The sequence below is a fragment of the Benincasa hispida genome, chromosome 8, assembly GCF_009727055.1.
Source record: "Benincasa hispida cultivar B227 chromosome 8, ASM972705v1, whole genome shotgun sequence".
Lineage (NCBI taxonomy): Eukaryota > Viridiplantae > Streptophyta > Magnoliopsida > Cucurbitales > Cucurbitaceae > Benincasa > Benincasa hispida.
In genome coordinates, this window is record NC_052356.1 from 35,997,409 (window position 1) to 36,011,323 (window position 13,915).

At 38.6% G+C, this 13,915-nt stretch overlaps 1 long non-coding RNA gene across 1 annotated transcript; it reads right to left on the reverse strand.

Moving 5' to 3' along the window:
- Window positions 1–12,544: 12,544 nt before the first annotated feature.
- Window positions 12,545–13,686, reverse strand: LOC120083404. Its single transcript, XR_005483414.1, has 2 exons — window positions 13,230–13,686; window positions 12,545–13,144 (listed from the first exon to the last, which is right to left on the reverse strand). It is a non-coding gene; the product is annotated as an uncharacterized LOC120083404 (long non-coding RNA).
- Between the last annotated feature and the right edge of the window lie 229 nt (window positions 13,687–13,915).

Genomic DNA, 13,915 nt, shown 5'->3' on the forward strand with positions numbered 1-13,915 from the left:
GAACAGGGAGGAGTCTATCTTAAGCATCAACCAGTTTAACTATTGTGAGAATATACTAAAAAGGTTCAATCTGAGTGATGTTAAACCTATAAGCTTGCCTATTGCTCAGCATTTCAAGTATCCTCAGCCAACTCTTCTAAAGATTCTAACCAAGAACATAAAAAATAGATACCAGTTATACCCTATAGTCAAGCAGTCAGAAGCCTAATGTATTTAATGATTTCTACTAGACTTGATCTTTCATATTCAGTAGATATATGTCTAACCCAGGTAAGAGACACTGGGAGACTATTAAATGGGTCCTAAGATACTTAGTTTGGTCTAAAAACTCAATACTAGTCTACCAAAAATCGGTTGAACCAAACTTAGAACTATATGGATATGTATGTGAACCCCGAATCCTAATTTCTCTACTTGAGTATGTTCCCTATTGAGACTAGTGTGGTGAGTAGGTTGATGTGGAAACTAGTGTGTGATGGTAGAGAATAGGGTGGAAAATTAGAAGAAAGGTGTGTATTTGGAAGCTTGACTTTTAGGGAAAAACTTGGAAAATTGGCTAAGTATAAACCTATATGATGGATGCATTGGATGCGTTGGATGCGATGGATGCATTGGAAGGATGGTATGCATTCATGCGGCTAAAAGAAGGAAAGTTGAAGTGATACGTTGAAAGGTTGGATGGCACAAGGATAGGCAAGGACGTGGGCAAGGCATGCGCTGGAGGGTAGCATGTGTCGATGCACAGCGCCTAGCCAAGCGCCCATGTGTCAAGCGCCTCTACCAAGTGCCCAGCCTATGCGTCGAGCGCCCATGCCAAGTGCCCAGCCTATGGGTCGAACGTCCTGCCGAGCGACCATGCATCGAGTGTCCTGCCAAGCATCCATGCGGCCGACCAAGCCCTGCGAGCGATGGCCAGTGCCTAAGCCATATGCCCATGCGTCGGTGACCAGCGCCTATGCTAATCGCTATGCGCCCATGCCAAGCGAGCCTTGTGGTGATACCTAGTGAGCCGTGCATCGAGGACGAGCGGCCATCCTATGCGTTGGTGGTGGCTGGCTCTTGCGATGGTTAGGACTTGCGGTGGCTAAGTGAGTTGGCTTGTTATGCGTTGATTATAGACTATGCGTTGATGGAACTATGCGTTGAACATCCAAAGGTTGTGGACGCATATGAAAGATGAGCTCACATAGAGGACATCATCAAACATGTGTCTTCTTGGGAGGAAACCTTAAGCCTTAAGAAATTGAGGTGGTGGCATAAGAAGACATGAAAATTGAGCCCTCTTGCGTTGGCTATGTAGGAGAAGGACACTTAGATTTCGTTGATCAAAAGTTGTGTTGGTAGTGTGAGGAAGAAACACTTGGACATGATGCCAAGTAGGCGGTGTCGACCTTGGAGAGTGTTTGGACGCCTATAAATAGGGCCAAGGATTTATTTTTCCAGACCACAATTCAAAAAGACATTAAAAAGAGTGTAAAATCTGAGTAAACATTGCGTTGAGAGCAAAATTCATGCGTTGATCATAGAACTTCAAAGAGGACGCAGTGGACAGTGAAGTCTGGAAAACAACATCAATTTGGGACGTGGAGTTCACCCAATATACTCGTGCGTTTGGAGTGATTTCAAAACCACCTGAAAGCTCTAAAAGTCTAGTTTTCAGGATAGGGCTTCCTGAGAAAAAGCTCTAAAGGATTGGGCTGGAAACTGAGAAGAAGACAGAAGGGTCAGGCTGTTAGATAAGCTTGGGTCAGTCTTGAAGATTTTGAGATTCCGACCAAACCACAAGGAGTTCTGAGCTCATAATTTAGGGTAAGCTTCCTAGGATATTTTAGAATATGTTTGTAGAAGAAAGTATCTCGGAATAAGTCTTAGAACTATGATTAATTTGAGTGTTAAATTGAATCTGGATTCTAGGGGTGAAAAAGGGAGCCTGAGGTAGACAAGTAACTACTAGAGTGAAAAGTTCCAAAGCGATCGAGGTGAGTGACTAAAAAATTTGACTAAATATTTACAATGTTTTAAAGAAAGCATATTTTAAAGAAGATTATTCTCATGCCAGCTAGTTTTACAAAGTGATTTCCAAGCAAACCATGAGTTATGTTTTAAACGCATGCATGTGTGGGAAGTTTGTTGAAAAGCTATTTATATGTGTTAATTATACCCAGCATGCATTAGTATCTTTAAAGCCATGTTTTTATATGTGTTATACTTTACATGCTTTAAAGTGAAAGTCATTTATGACTAGTTTTACTTAAAACACGATACCGAAGGACATTTGAGAAGGTATCCGCCCAACTAGATACCGAAGGACATTTGAGAAGGTGTCTATTGGTATTGAAAGACGTTTGAGAAGGTACGAAACCAACCGGATACTGAAGGACATTTGAGAAGGTATCTTAGCAGCTTGATATTGAAGGATATTTGAGAAGGTATCTGAGCAGAAATACCTAAGATATGATGGTACTTAGTATGGCCACGTGCACGTAGTAAGTTAGAGTCAGAGATTGAGCAAAAGGGTTCTCTCTTGACTAGTAGTTGGTGTTGGGATTATTTTTAACTACAACAGGGTTATTCTCGACTGAGAAACAGTTTTAATGTTTTATGATTAAAACAGCTTTATATGCTTTATGCTTGGAAAATGTTTATATTGCAGTACAAGGTACTGTAGAAGCTTATATTTCAGTTTGAACTCTTTATTGAGATTTTTGCATGAGAATCAGTTATCTTTCTTAAGTCACTCACTGTGCTAGCAAGCTCACCCTGTTTTCAAATGTTTTTCTTTTCCCCAGGTAGCGGTCAAATCTTCAGAAGATAGTTCTGTATCTGCTCTGCCACTAAAGGATAAAGATATTGTAACCCATCTGTTAGGTGGTTACTGTAAATATTGTACACATGTTTCTATTGTTCATATAGGGACTAGGGTTTTGGGCTTTGGGATTTGTGAATCTAGTGTTGTAATGACTCTAAATATGTTATATTTCTGAAGTAATAAATTTGTGGCCTATAAGGAATTCCACTATATATGAGTTATATCTTGATATCAGAGTTATTCCGCAAAAGGGTTGATAACTGCTGCAGTCACACCCTTTCCTAGGCTGAGAGGGTGGTCTGGGGCGGGGTGTGACAGCTTGGCATCAGAGCATAAGTTTCTGGGAAGGTTAAAGAGTTAGTCGATACCAGTTTGGTATCAGAGCATAAGTTTCTGTGAAGGTTAAAGAGTTAGTTGATACCAATTTAGTATTAAAGCATAAGATTTTGGGTGAAAAAGAGAGTTCATGCATTAGATTAAGTCCCATAAGTAAGTCCTTAACATGTGTACTTAATAATTAGGCAAAGATGCTGAGGAGAAGTGGCAGGCTGAGCAGGCACTGTCTCTTATACACATCTAGATGTGTATAAGAGACAGCAGCTAGGTCATGGAGCACAGAATAAGCAAAGAGGAGTTACCCAGATTGTAGACCAACCTAGAGCGACCGGAACTAGAGGTGAGGGATCCGGTGCAGCTAAGCAGAAAGGGGTAGCTGGACGACCCCAACAGCAACAACAACAGCAACAACAGCAGCAGTGGGGTAGATTATACGCTATGACACACCAGGAAGTGGAAGAGGCTCCAGATGTCGTAATGGTACGATAACTTTATGTAATCAATCCGCTTATGCATTATTTGATCCTAGTGCTACGCACTCATTCATATTTAGCATGTGTGCATTGCATATAGATAGAGTGACTGAGCGTATGAATGAGGATTTGTTTATCTCTACGTCTGTAGGAGATACTCTAGTTGTACATGAGTATTATAGGAATTGGGAAGTAATTCTTGGAAGTCGGAGTTTATGGGTTGACTTGATTCCATTAGAATTACTAGAGTTTGATGTTATCTTAGGTATGAATTTCCTAAGTAAATACTATACCACTATGGATTATTTTAGGAGAGAAATAGTGTTAAGAAAACCAGGTGAAAAAGTGATAAGCCTAGTAGGAAGTAAAAGAATACTTTCAGGAAGTTTAACATCAGCAGTGAAGGCTAGGAAGCTGTTGAGTAAGGAATGTGAAGCCTATTTAGCTTTTCATAGAATAAGAAGCTGAGACCTGAGGATGTACCTGTGGTACAAGAATTCTTAGATATGTTCCCTGAAGAGTTACCAGGCTTACCACCTGACAGAGAAATAGAGTTTACTATTGAGTTAGTTTCGGGTACAACACCTATATCTCAGGCACCATATAGGATGGCACCAATGGAACTGAAGGAGTTAAAAGTTCAGTTACAGGAACTTGTGGATAAGAGGTACATTAGACCCAGTGTGTCGCCTTGGAGAGCGCCAGTCTTGTTTGTTAAGAAGAAAAACAGTACTCTTAGATTATGCATAGATTATAGACAGTTGAATAAGGTGACCATTAAGAATAAGTACCCATTACCTCATATAAATGATCTCTTTGATTAGTTAAAGGGAGCCACGGTGTTCTCTAAGATAGATTTGAGATCAGGTTATCATCAGTTGAAGGTGAAAGACACAGATGTTCCAAAGACTGCATTCAGAACTAGATATGGACATTATGAGTTCTTAGTAATGCCATTTGGATTGATAAATGCTCCTGCAGTATTTATGGATTTGATGAATAGGATATTTCATCTTTATCTAGATCAGTTTGTGATAGTTTTCATAGACGATATACTAGTATATTCTAATAGTGCAGAGAAGCACAAAGAACATCTGAGGATGGTGTTGCAGATGTTAAGGGAAAAAAAGTTATATGCAAAATTTAGTGAGTGTGATTTTTGGTTAAACCAAGTCGTATTCCTTGGGCATATAGTTTCAGCGGACAGAGTTAGCATTGATTCCCAAAAGATAGAAGTAATAATCAACTGGGAACAACCCTTGAATGTAACAGAAGTACGCAGTTTTCTGGGCTTAGCAGGTTATTATAGGAGATTCGTGGAAGGATTTTCTAAGATAACTCTACCATTAACAAACCTGACCAGAAAAGATGCGAAGTTTGAGTGGTCGCCAGAATGCGAAAATAGTTTTCAAGTGTTGAAACAGAGGTTAGTGTCAGCACCAGTATTAACTCTACCTACACCAGGTAAAGAGTTTGAGGTCTATTGTGATGCATCCCGACAAGGGTTAGGATATGTGGTGATGCAGAAGGGAAAGGTAGTAGCCTATGCTTCTTAACAGTTAAAGAAGCATGAATGTAACTACCCTACACACGATTTAGAGTTAGCAGTAGTTGTGTTAGCTCTAAAGTTGTGGAGACATTACCTGTTTGGTGAGCGTTGTCATATATTCACGGATCATAAAAGTCTGAAGTATATTTTTTATCAGAAAGAGCTAAACTTGAGATAGAGAAGATGGATCGAGTTGATAAAAGATTATGACTGAACAATTGACTATCACCCAGGTAAAGCAAACGTGGTAGCTGATGCTCTAAGTCAAAAAACCAGATCAATTAGAGCTAGTATCAATTCAGTGAAAGGCACACTGATTCATGAGTTGTATAATGCTAGGGAAACATTATCAGTTGGTCAAACAGGAGGTTTACTAGCTTCATTTCAAGTGTGTCTTACTCTCGTAGAAGATATTCTACGTGAACAGTTAAAAGATTCCGATCTTTAGAAGTTAGCTGAAGAAGTAGGTAAAGGATTGAGGACGGACTACTAATTAAGAGTGGACAAAGTGTTATTAAAAGAGGATAGGGTATAGGTACCTAAGAACCTAGCACTTAAACAAGTTATTCTAGAAGAGGCACATAGTTCCGCTTATGCTATGCATCCGAGCAGTACGAAGATGTACAGAACATTAAAGAGATCGTACTTGGCCTGGTATGAAAAGAGAAATAGCGGAGTATATTGACAGGTGTCTAGTATGTCAACAAGTTAAGCCAGATGGACAGAGACCAGCAGGATTACTTAATCCACTCCCAGTACCAAAGTGGAAATGGGAATATGTTACAATGGATTTCCTGTTTGGGTTACCTAAGACACCAACGAGCTATGATGGTATATGGGTAATTGTGGATAGATTGATAAAAACAACTAAGTTTTTACCTGTTAAAGTTACTTTTACCCTAGACCAATTAGCTAAGTTGTATGTTGATCGAGTTGTGAGTCAGTTTGGAGCTCCAGTTTCAATTGTATCGGATCGAGACTCCAGATTTACATCGAAGTTTTGGCCTAGTTTGCAGAAAGCTATGGGAACCAAGTTATATTTTAGTACCGCTTTTCATCCACAGACAGATGGTCAGTCTGAGCGGATAATCCAGACATTAGAGGACATGCTGAGAGCGTGTATATTTCAATTCAAAGGCAATTGGGATACACATCTGTCGTTAATCGAATTTGCATATAACAACAGTTACCATTCGAGTATCAGAATGGCACCGTATGAAGCACTATATGGAAGACCATGTAGAACTCTGATATGTTGGAATGAAGTCGGTAAGAGGAAATTACTAGGTTCAAAACTTGTGCAACAGACGTTGGATAACGTTAAGATTATAAGAGATAATCTTAAGATAGCTCGAGATAGGCAAAAGAGTTATGCTGATAAGCGGAGAAAAGAATTGGAGTTTGAAGTTGGTGACAAAGTATTTCTTAAGTTATCTCCGTGGAAAGAAATACTCAGGTTTGGTAGGAAGAGAAATTAAGCCCGAGATATATTGGACCTTATGAGATAATAGAAGGAGTTGGCCCAATGGCATATCGATTGGATTTACCTCCAGATTTATCTCGTATCTATGACATATTTCATGTGGCAATGCTTAAAAAGTATGTGCCAGATCCTATCCATGTGTTGCCTAAGCAACTAATACAGTTGAAAGAAAATTTGTCTTATGAAGAGGAACCAGTGGAGATTCTTGACAGAAAGGAACAGGTATTAAGGAATAAGACAAACCCCGAATCCTAATTTCTCTACTTGAGTATGTTCCCTACTGAGACTAGTGTGGTGAGTAGGTTGATATGGAAACTAGTGTGTGATGGTAGAGAAAATGGTGGAAAATTAGAAGAAAAGTGTGTATTTTGAAGCTTGACTTTTGGGGAAAAACTTGGAAAATTGGATAAGTATAAACCTATATGATGGATGCATTGGATGATGGATGTGTTGGATGCGATGGATGCGTTGGAAGGATGGTATGCGTCTATGCGGCTGAAGGAAAGAAAGTTGAAGTGATGCGTTGGAAGGTTGGATGGCACAAGGGTATGCGAGACGCAGGCAAGGCATGCGCTGGAGGGTGGCATGCGTCGATGCACAGCACCCAGCCAAGCGCTCATGCGTCGAGCGCCTCTGCCAAGCGCCCAGCCCAAGGCGAGCGCCCATCCAAGGCCCAGCCTATGGTTGAACCCCTACGAGCAGCCATGCATCGAGCACCCCTGTCAGCGTCGAGTGTCCACTAAGCGCCCATGCGGAACCCGAGCAAGCCCTGCGACTGATGACCCAGCAGCCTATGCCACACGCCCAATGCATCGGACCAGCGCCTATGCAAACACGCCCATTGTCGGTGACCAGCGCCTTGCCAACGTTATTGCGGCCATCCACTGTTAGCTTTGCGTATACCTTAGTAGCCATGCGTTGGGAACGAGTGCCATCCTATGCGTTGGTGGTGGCTGGCTCTTGCGATGGTTAGGACTTGCGGTGGCTAAGTGAGTTGGCTTGTTATGCGTTGATTATAGACTATGCGTTGATGACACTATGCGTTGAACATCCAAGGGTTGTGGACACATATGAAAGATGAGCTCACATAGAGGAAGTCATCAAACATGTGTCTTCTTGGGAGGAAACATTAATCCTTAAGCAATTGAGGTGGTTGCATAAGAGGACATGCAAATTGAGCCCCCTTACGTTGGCTATGTAGGAGAAGGACACTTAGATTTCGTTGATCAAAAGTTGTGTTGGTAGTGTGAGGAAGAAACACTTGAACATGCAGCCAAGTAGGAGGTGTCGACCTTGGAGAGTGTTTGGACGCCTATAAATAGGGCCAAGGATTTCTTTTTCCAGAGTTGGAAAGTTGAGTAAACATTGCGTTGAGAGCAAAATCCATGCGTTGATCATAGAACTTTAAAGAGGACGCAGTGGACAGTGAAGTCTGGAAAAAAGCATCAACTTGGGATGAGAAGTTCTCCCAATATACTGATGCATTTGGAGTGATTCTATAGCCACCTGAAAGCTCTGAAAGTCTAGTTTTCAGGGTAGGGCTTCCTGAGAAAAAGCTCTTAAGGATTGGGCTGGAAACTGAGAAGAAGACAGAAGGGTCAGGCTGTTAGATAAGCTTGGGTCAGTCTTGAATATTTTGAGATTTCGGCAAAACCACAAGGAGTTCTGAGCTCATAATTTAGGGTAAGCTTCCTAGGATATTTTAGAATATGTTTGTAGAAGGAAGTATCTCGGAATAAGGCTTAGAACTATGAGTAATTTGAGTGTTAAATTGAATATGGATTCTAGGGGTGAAAAAGGGACCCGAGGTAGACAAGGAACTACTAGAGTGAGAAATTCCTAAGAGATCGAGGTGAGTGACTAAAACATTTGACTAAATATTTACAATGTTTTAAAGAAGATTATTCTCATGCCAGCTAGTTTTACAAAGTGATTTCCAAGCAAACCATGAGTTATGTTTTAAACGCATGCATGTGTGGGAAGTTTGTTGAAAAGCTATTTATATGTGTTAAATATACCCAGCATGCATTAGTATCTTTAAAGCCATGTGTTTTATATGTGTTATACTTTACATGTTTTAAAGAGAAATTCATTCATGACTAGTTTTACTTAAACGCGATACCGAAGGAAATTTGAGAAGGTATCCGCCCAACTAGATATCGAAGGACATTTGAGAAGGTACCAAACCAAACGGATACTGAAGGACAGTTGAGAAGGTATCCTAGCAGCTCGATACTGAAGGACACTTGAGCAGGTATCTGAGTAGAAGTATCTAAAGTATGACGGTACTTAGTATGGCCGCGTGCACGTAGTAAGTTAGAGTTAGAGATTAAGAAAAAGGTTCTCTCTTGATTAGCAGTTGGTGTTGGGATTATTTTTAACTAAAACAGGGTTATTCTCGACTGAGAAACAGTTTTAATGTTTTATGATTAAAACAGCTTTATATGCTCTATGCTTGGAAAATGTTTATACTGCAGTACAAGGTACTGTAGAAGCTTATATTTCAGTTTAAACTCTTTATTAAGATTTTTGCATGAGAATCAGTTATCTTTCTTAAGTCACTCACTGTGCTAGCAAGCTCACCCTGTTTTCAAATGTTTTCCTTTCCCCCAGGTAGCGGTCAAATCTTCAGAAGATAGTTCTGCATTTGCTCTGCCACTAAAGGATAAAGATATTGTAACCCGTCTATTAGGTGGTTACTGTAAATATTGTACACATGTTTCTGTTGTTCATATAGGGACTAGGGTTTTGGGCTTTGGGATTTATGAATCTAGTGTTGTAATGACTCTAAACATGTTATATTTCTGAAGTAATAAATTTATGGCCTATAAGGCATTCCACTGTATATGAGTTATATCTTGATATCAGAGTTATTTCGCAACAGTTATTAGGCAGTAAGTGTCAACAAAAGGGTTGATAACTGCTGCAGTCACACCCTTTCCTAGGCTGAGAGGGTGGTATGGGGTGGGGTGTGACAATGTGGATGCTGACTATGCTGGTGATTTGGACAAAAGGAGGTCCCTAACAAGGTATCTATTATTTATGTCCTAATCTAATCAGTTGGAAAGCAACATTACAACCTGTAGTGGCTTTATCTACATCATAAGTTGAGTATATGGCTTTAACTAAAGCAATTAAAGAGGCATTGTGGCTTAAGAAGATTGCTAAAAGATTTTGGAATAAGTCAAACAGTGGTAAAACTCTACTGTGACAACCAAAGTGTGATGCGTTGATTTATCATGCAATGTAAGGATGTGTGGATGCAATGATCATACAAGTTTTCCTAACAAAGCCCAAGTATAAGTCTTCTTAGGGTCCTAGTAAATCCAGGGTCAAACGTAGGGATTACTAAATAGATATGCGACGGACTCTCTAATTCTATTGCAATGGTGATAAAGAAGTAGATGGTGATGTAATTTAGATTTTCTAATGCGATGGAATTAAACGCGGAGTGATGAAAGGGTGGTGTTGTAACAAGTATGCGATGAAGGGATTGAGAAGAGATTTAGCTAATATTTCTTAAGATTTTGTACAAGTCATGCGATCATGCTATACACAAATATTAAGCACTACATTTCTCAATGCATAATGCCACATTTCCTATTTCTAGGATGCATGCGATATGTATGGTGTTGGCTTTTTGGCCCTTAATCTCAAATTAATTAATTTTAATTAATTAATTAATCAATGTTTTGATGATAACAAACTCAATTTTTAATTACTGAAAATCTTAGTGTTTTAATATATCCATAGCGTAGAGCTCAGAACAACGATTTCAATACCTCTTGAATCACTCAAATCGGAGCTAAAACGAAGGCGATATGACCAAAATAAGTCTATAAAGAAATTACCGTGGTGGATGACGTGGCATAACCAGACTATTTGCATGTAGACATGTGGCAACATATTGGTTGAATGGTGGATCATTAAGGGATTAACATATGATGGACTTTTGATTTAAAATAAAAAAAATTGAAATTAAAAATAAATTTAAAAGAAAAATAAATTTAATATTATTTTATGTTTGTGTCTAACGGCTAGATTTTACACATGGTATGTTTTTTTATTTTTGGATTGACTTTAAAAAGAATGAATTTAAAAAGAAAATGAATTAAAAGGAAAATGAATTTAATATTATTTTATGTTTGTGTCTAACGGCTAGTTTTTGACACATGGTATGTTTTTTTTATTTTTTGGATTAATTTTAAAAAGAAAATGAATTTAATATTATATTTTGTTTGTATCTAACGACTAGTTTAGTTTAAAATCTCCATCATTGATTTTTCTTTTCCAAAATCCAATAATCCAAATTAATTGTGGTTTCTAAAAATTTTTTCCATCTCTATATAAATCATCTTACTCTCCAAATTTTACATTTCATAATCCTCCAAAACTCAAAAGTTTCATTGTTGCTCTCTCTAAGTTCCCAATTTTTTTCTTTACATCTAATTCTTGAGAGAGTGTTATTGTATTGTGAGGATAAACTTGTTGAGTGCTTAAATTTGTAAATCCACACTAGTGAGAGTTGTATTGTGTTCTTCAAAAATTTCAATATTTGTAACGGTTTGATCCTAAACCGTGGAAAGAATCGAGTTTTCTCTTGAACCCGTAAAAGGAGCGATGGTGTAACGGTTGGGCTCTAATCTGTGGTCGGAAAGATTTTATTCAAATTCCCAAGAGGCGCGAGTTTGAGCGTCTTCTTCTCTAACTCTTTCCTTTTTATTTTTACAATTTATTATATGTTTTAGTTTGTTCTTATTTATTTGCTAAAATTTGATAGAATTAAATTATCACATTTTTGTCATCTTATTTGTTGCATAAATTGAATTTTTCTTATTATTTATAAAAAGTGTATTAATTAGTTTAATTTGGTTAATTTAGAAAAAATGTTTAATTAAATCCTATTCACCCCTCTAGGGTTGGTAGTAGATAGAACTTATTTCATGCTTATGCGATCTAATCCGACTCTCTCAAGCCTAGATTCCGTCTTTAGACTACTCTCTCAAGTAGTCCAAATGATGAATGAAGCTACATGAGACAAGATGATCGTATAAAGTGCATAGCTTAAGTCATGTCAGCTAAGTACTTCTCAACCCATTCACAAATTTAGTTACTCATGCATGGTATGGAGAGACTGAACATAAATTGAAATGAAGTTTCCATTTTTGCAAATAAAGTGTTGAGTACAAAACAATAAATGGAGTGAGAAATATCAGTCAAATAAGCGATGTCTTGCTTCCTGTGGCTTTTTACACTGCTCTTATCACTTCGACTCTTTTCCAATTTGTAGAATCTTGCTCTCACAAGGGTTGGGTGTCTCTCCCTCGTGCTGTTTTCGGTAGTCTCTTGACTTCTCCGAACATTAATTTCTTTTCAAGAATTCCCTTCCCTCGGCTTCATCTCGCCTCTTGGCACTCTCTTCTGGTTTGGTAATATTGGATATTTATAGATTTCAAGGTGAAGGATGGACAGCATTAATTTCTATACTCTGTTGCGCCGTCTGAAAGTCATCGGAAGTTCAATGTATTTGCAATGATATGGTCTTTAATGACCGTAAACTGTATTTTAGAATTGACCATGACCGTTATCAGCTTTATGTCCATCATGTTTTATTATGATGTCGCCTTTATATAAGGTCTTTACGCGATCATTTTTGGGTACTTCTTGCAATCGCAAACTCAAATGCATCATCGCATTGTATCCTTGGATCACAATTACTCAAATACATCATCGCATTGTATCCTTGGATCGCAATTTCAGACGCCCCATCGCATTGTAACTGCACAATAACGCAATTTAATGAGCGTTAGCAATCGCAATTTTCTAATTTCAACTGAGATAAAGTAGAGACAAGGGAAATAGAAATCTTAAAGGTTCACACATCAGCAAACATGTTGACAAAGCTAGTTTCAAAACTTAAATTGGTCAAATGTCTAGTTGAAGAAATCATGACTCAAATACTATTCAACTAGTTTAGTTTATAACTAACTTTATATCGGTTGTTGGTATGTTTTATAAATACCACATATTTTCCATACTTTCTTTTTTTTTTGTTTTAAACAAAGCAAGCTATAGGTAATCTTCAAGTGAAAAAGAAAAATGGATTTTCCCGTGGACGTAGGCTTATTGGTCGAACGACATAATCCTCTGTTTGTTCTTCTTCTCTTTATCTTTTCTTTTGATCGACATCAATCTTTTTGCAAATCACAAAGACACAATCTTGTTATAAAATCATTTCGATTTCAGAGTATCGAGTTGAATCGAATATCGATTTTCTTCCATCGAGTAGCATTGAGTCAGAAGTTTTCATCTTCGAGTAAAGATTAATACTCATTGAGTAGAGTCGAGTATCGATCAACACCCATTGTGTTCCATCGAATCAAAGAACAGAAACTCATCGAGTATCAAGCAGAAACTTACCAAGCATCGAGGATTTACAAAGCCTTTCTCAGTCATTTCTTCACCATCTCTATGTTGATCTTGATTAATTGGACCTAAAAAAAATAGAATAACCCAACATAAATTGAAGCCAAAACTTGATGGGTAATAAAAATCTTCAAGAAAACCATATAAACTTACCATAATAAACAAATCCTCCCTCAAAACCAAGGTTCCGGGAGATCCGACGAAAAAAATCCAACGTCGAAGCTGGCGGTGGCGTCTGAACGAATCCACGAACGTGGATGACTGGTTGGGTGAATGGCGAAATGACGACGGCGTGGCTGGAGAGGGTCGTCGGCGCGGCGTGAAGCCCACGGACAAGCCACTCAGATGAACGACCAAGCGACGCGAACGCACAACGACGGCACTGGAGTCAACGACGAACGAGCGCTTGCGGTGGCTCCAGGCGACCGACTGCATGGTCCTCGAGCAGCGCAATTCAGGCGACTCGGCTGGATGGACGCGCGTTGCAGCTTCGATGACGGCGCTAGGTTTGAACGCGAACAGAGGGCGGCTTCAGCAAGGGTTTCTCACGCAAAACGAAAAATGAAAGTTTTTTTTTTTTTCCTTGGGGGGCGCTCGTGTGGCCCATCGAGAGAAGAAGATAATTTCTTCTTCTTTTTATAGCTTAACTTTCTTTATATTCTCTTCGTTTTTTCACCTTTTCTTTTTACTTCCAACCTCCCATATACATATAATCCAAATTCTTTCTCCCTCTTTAAATTCCAATTCCAACTTATAAACAATTCTAAATCTCCCAATTTTAAATCAATTTTCCAAATTGAATTAAAAATTTGAAATAAATTTAAATTCTTCTTAAATTA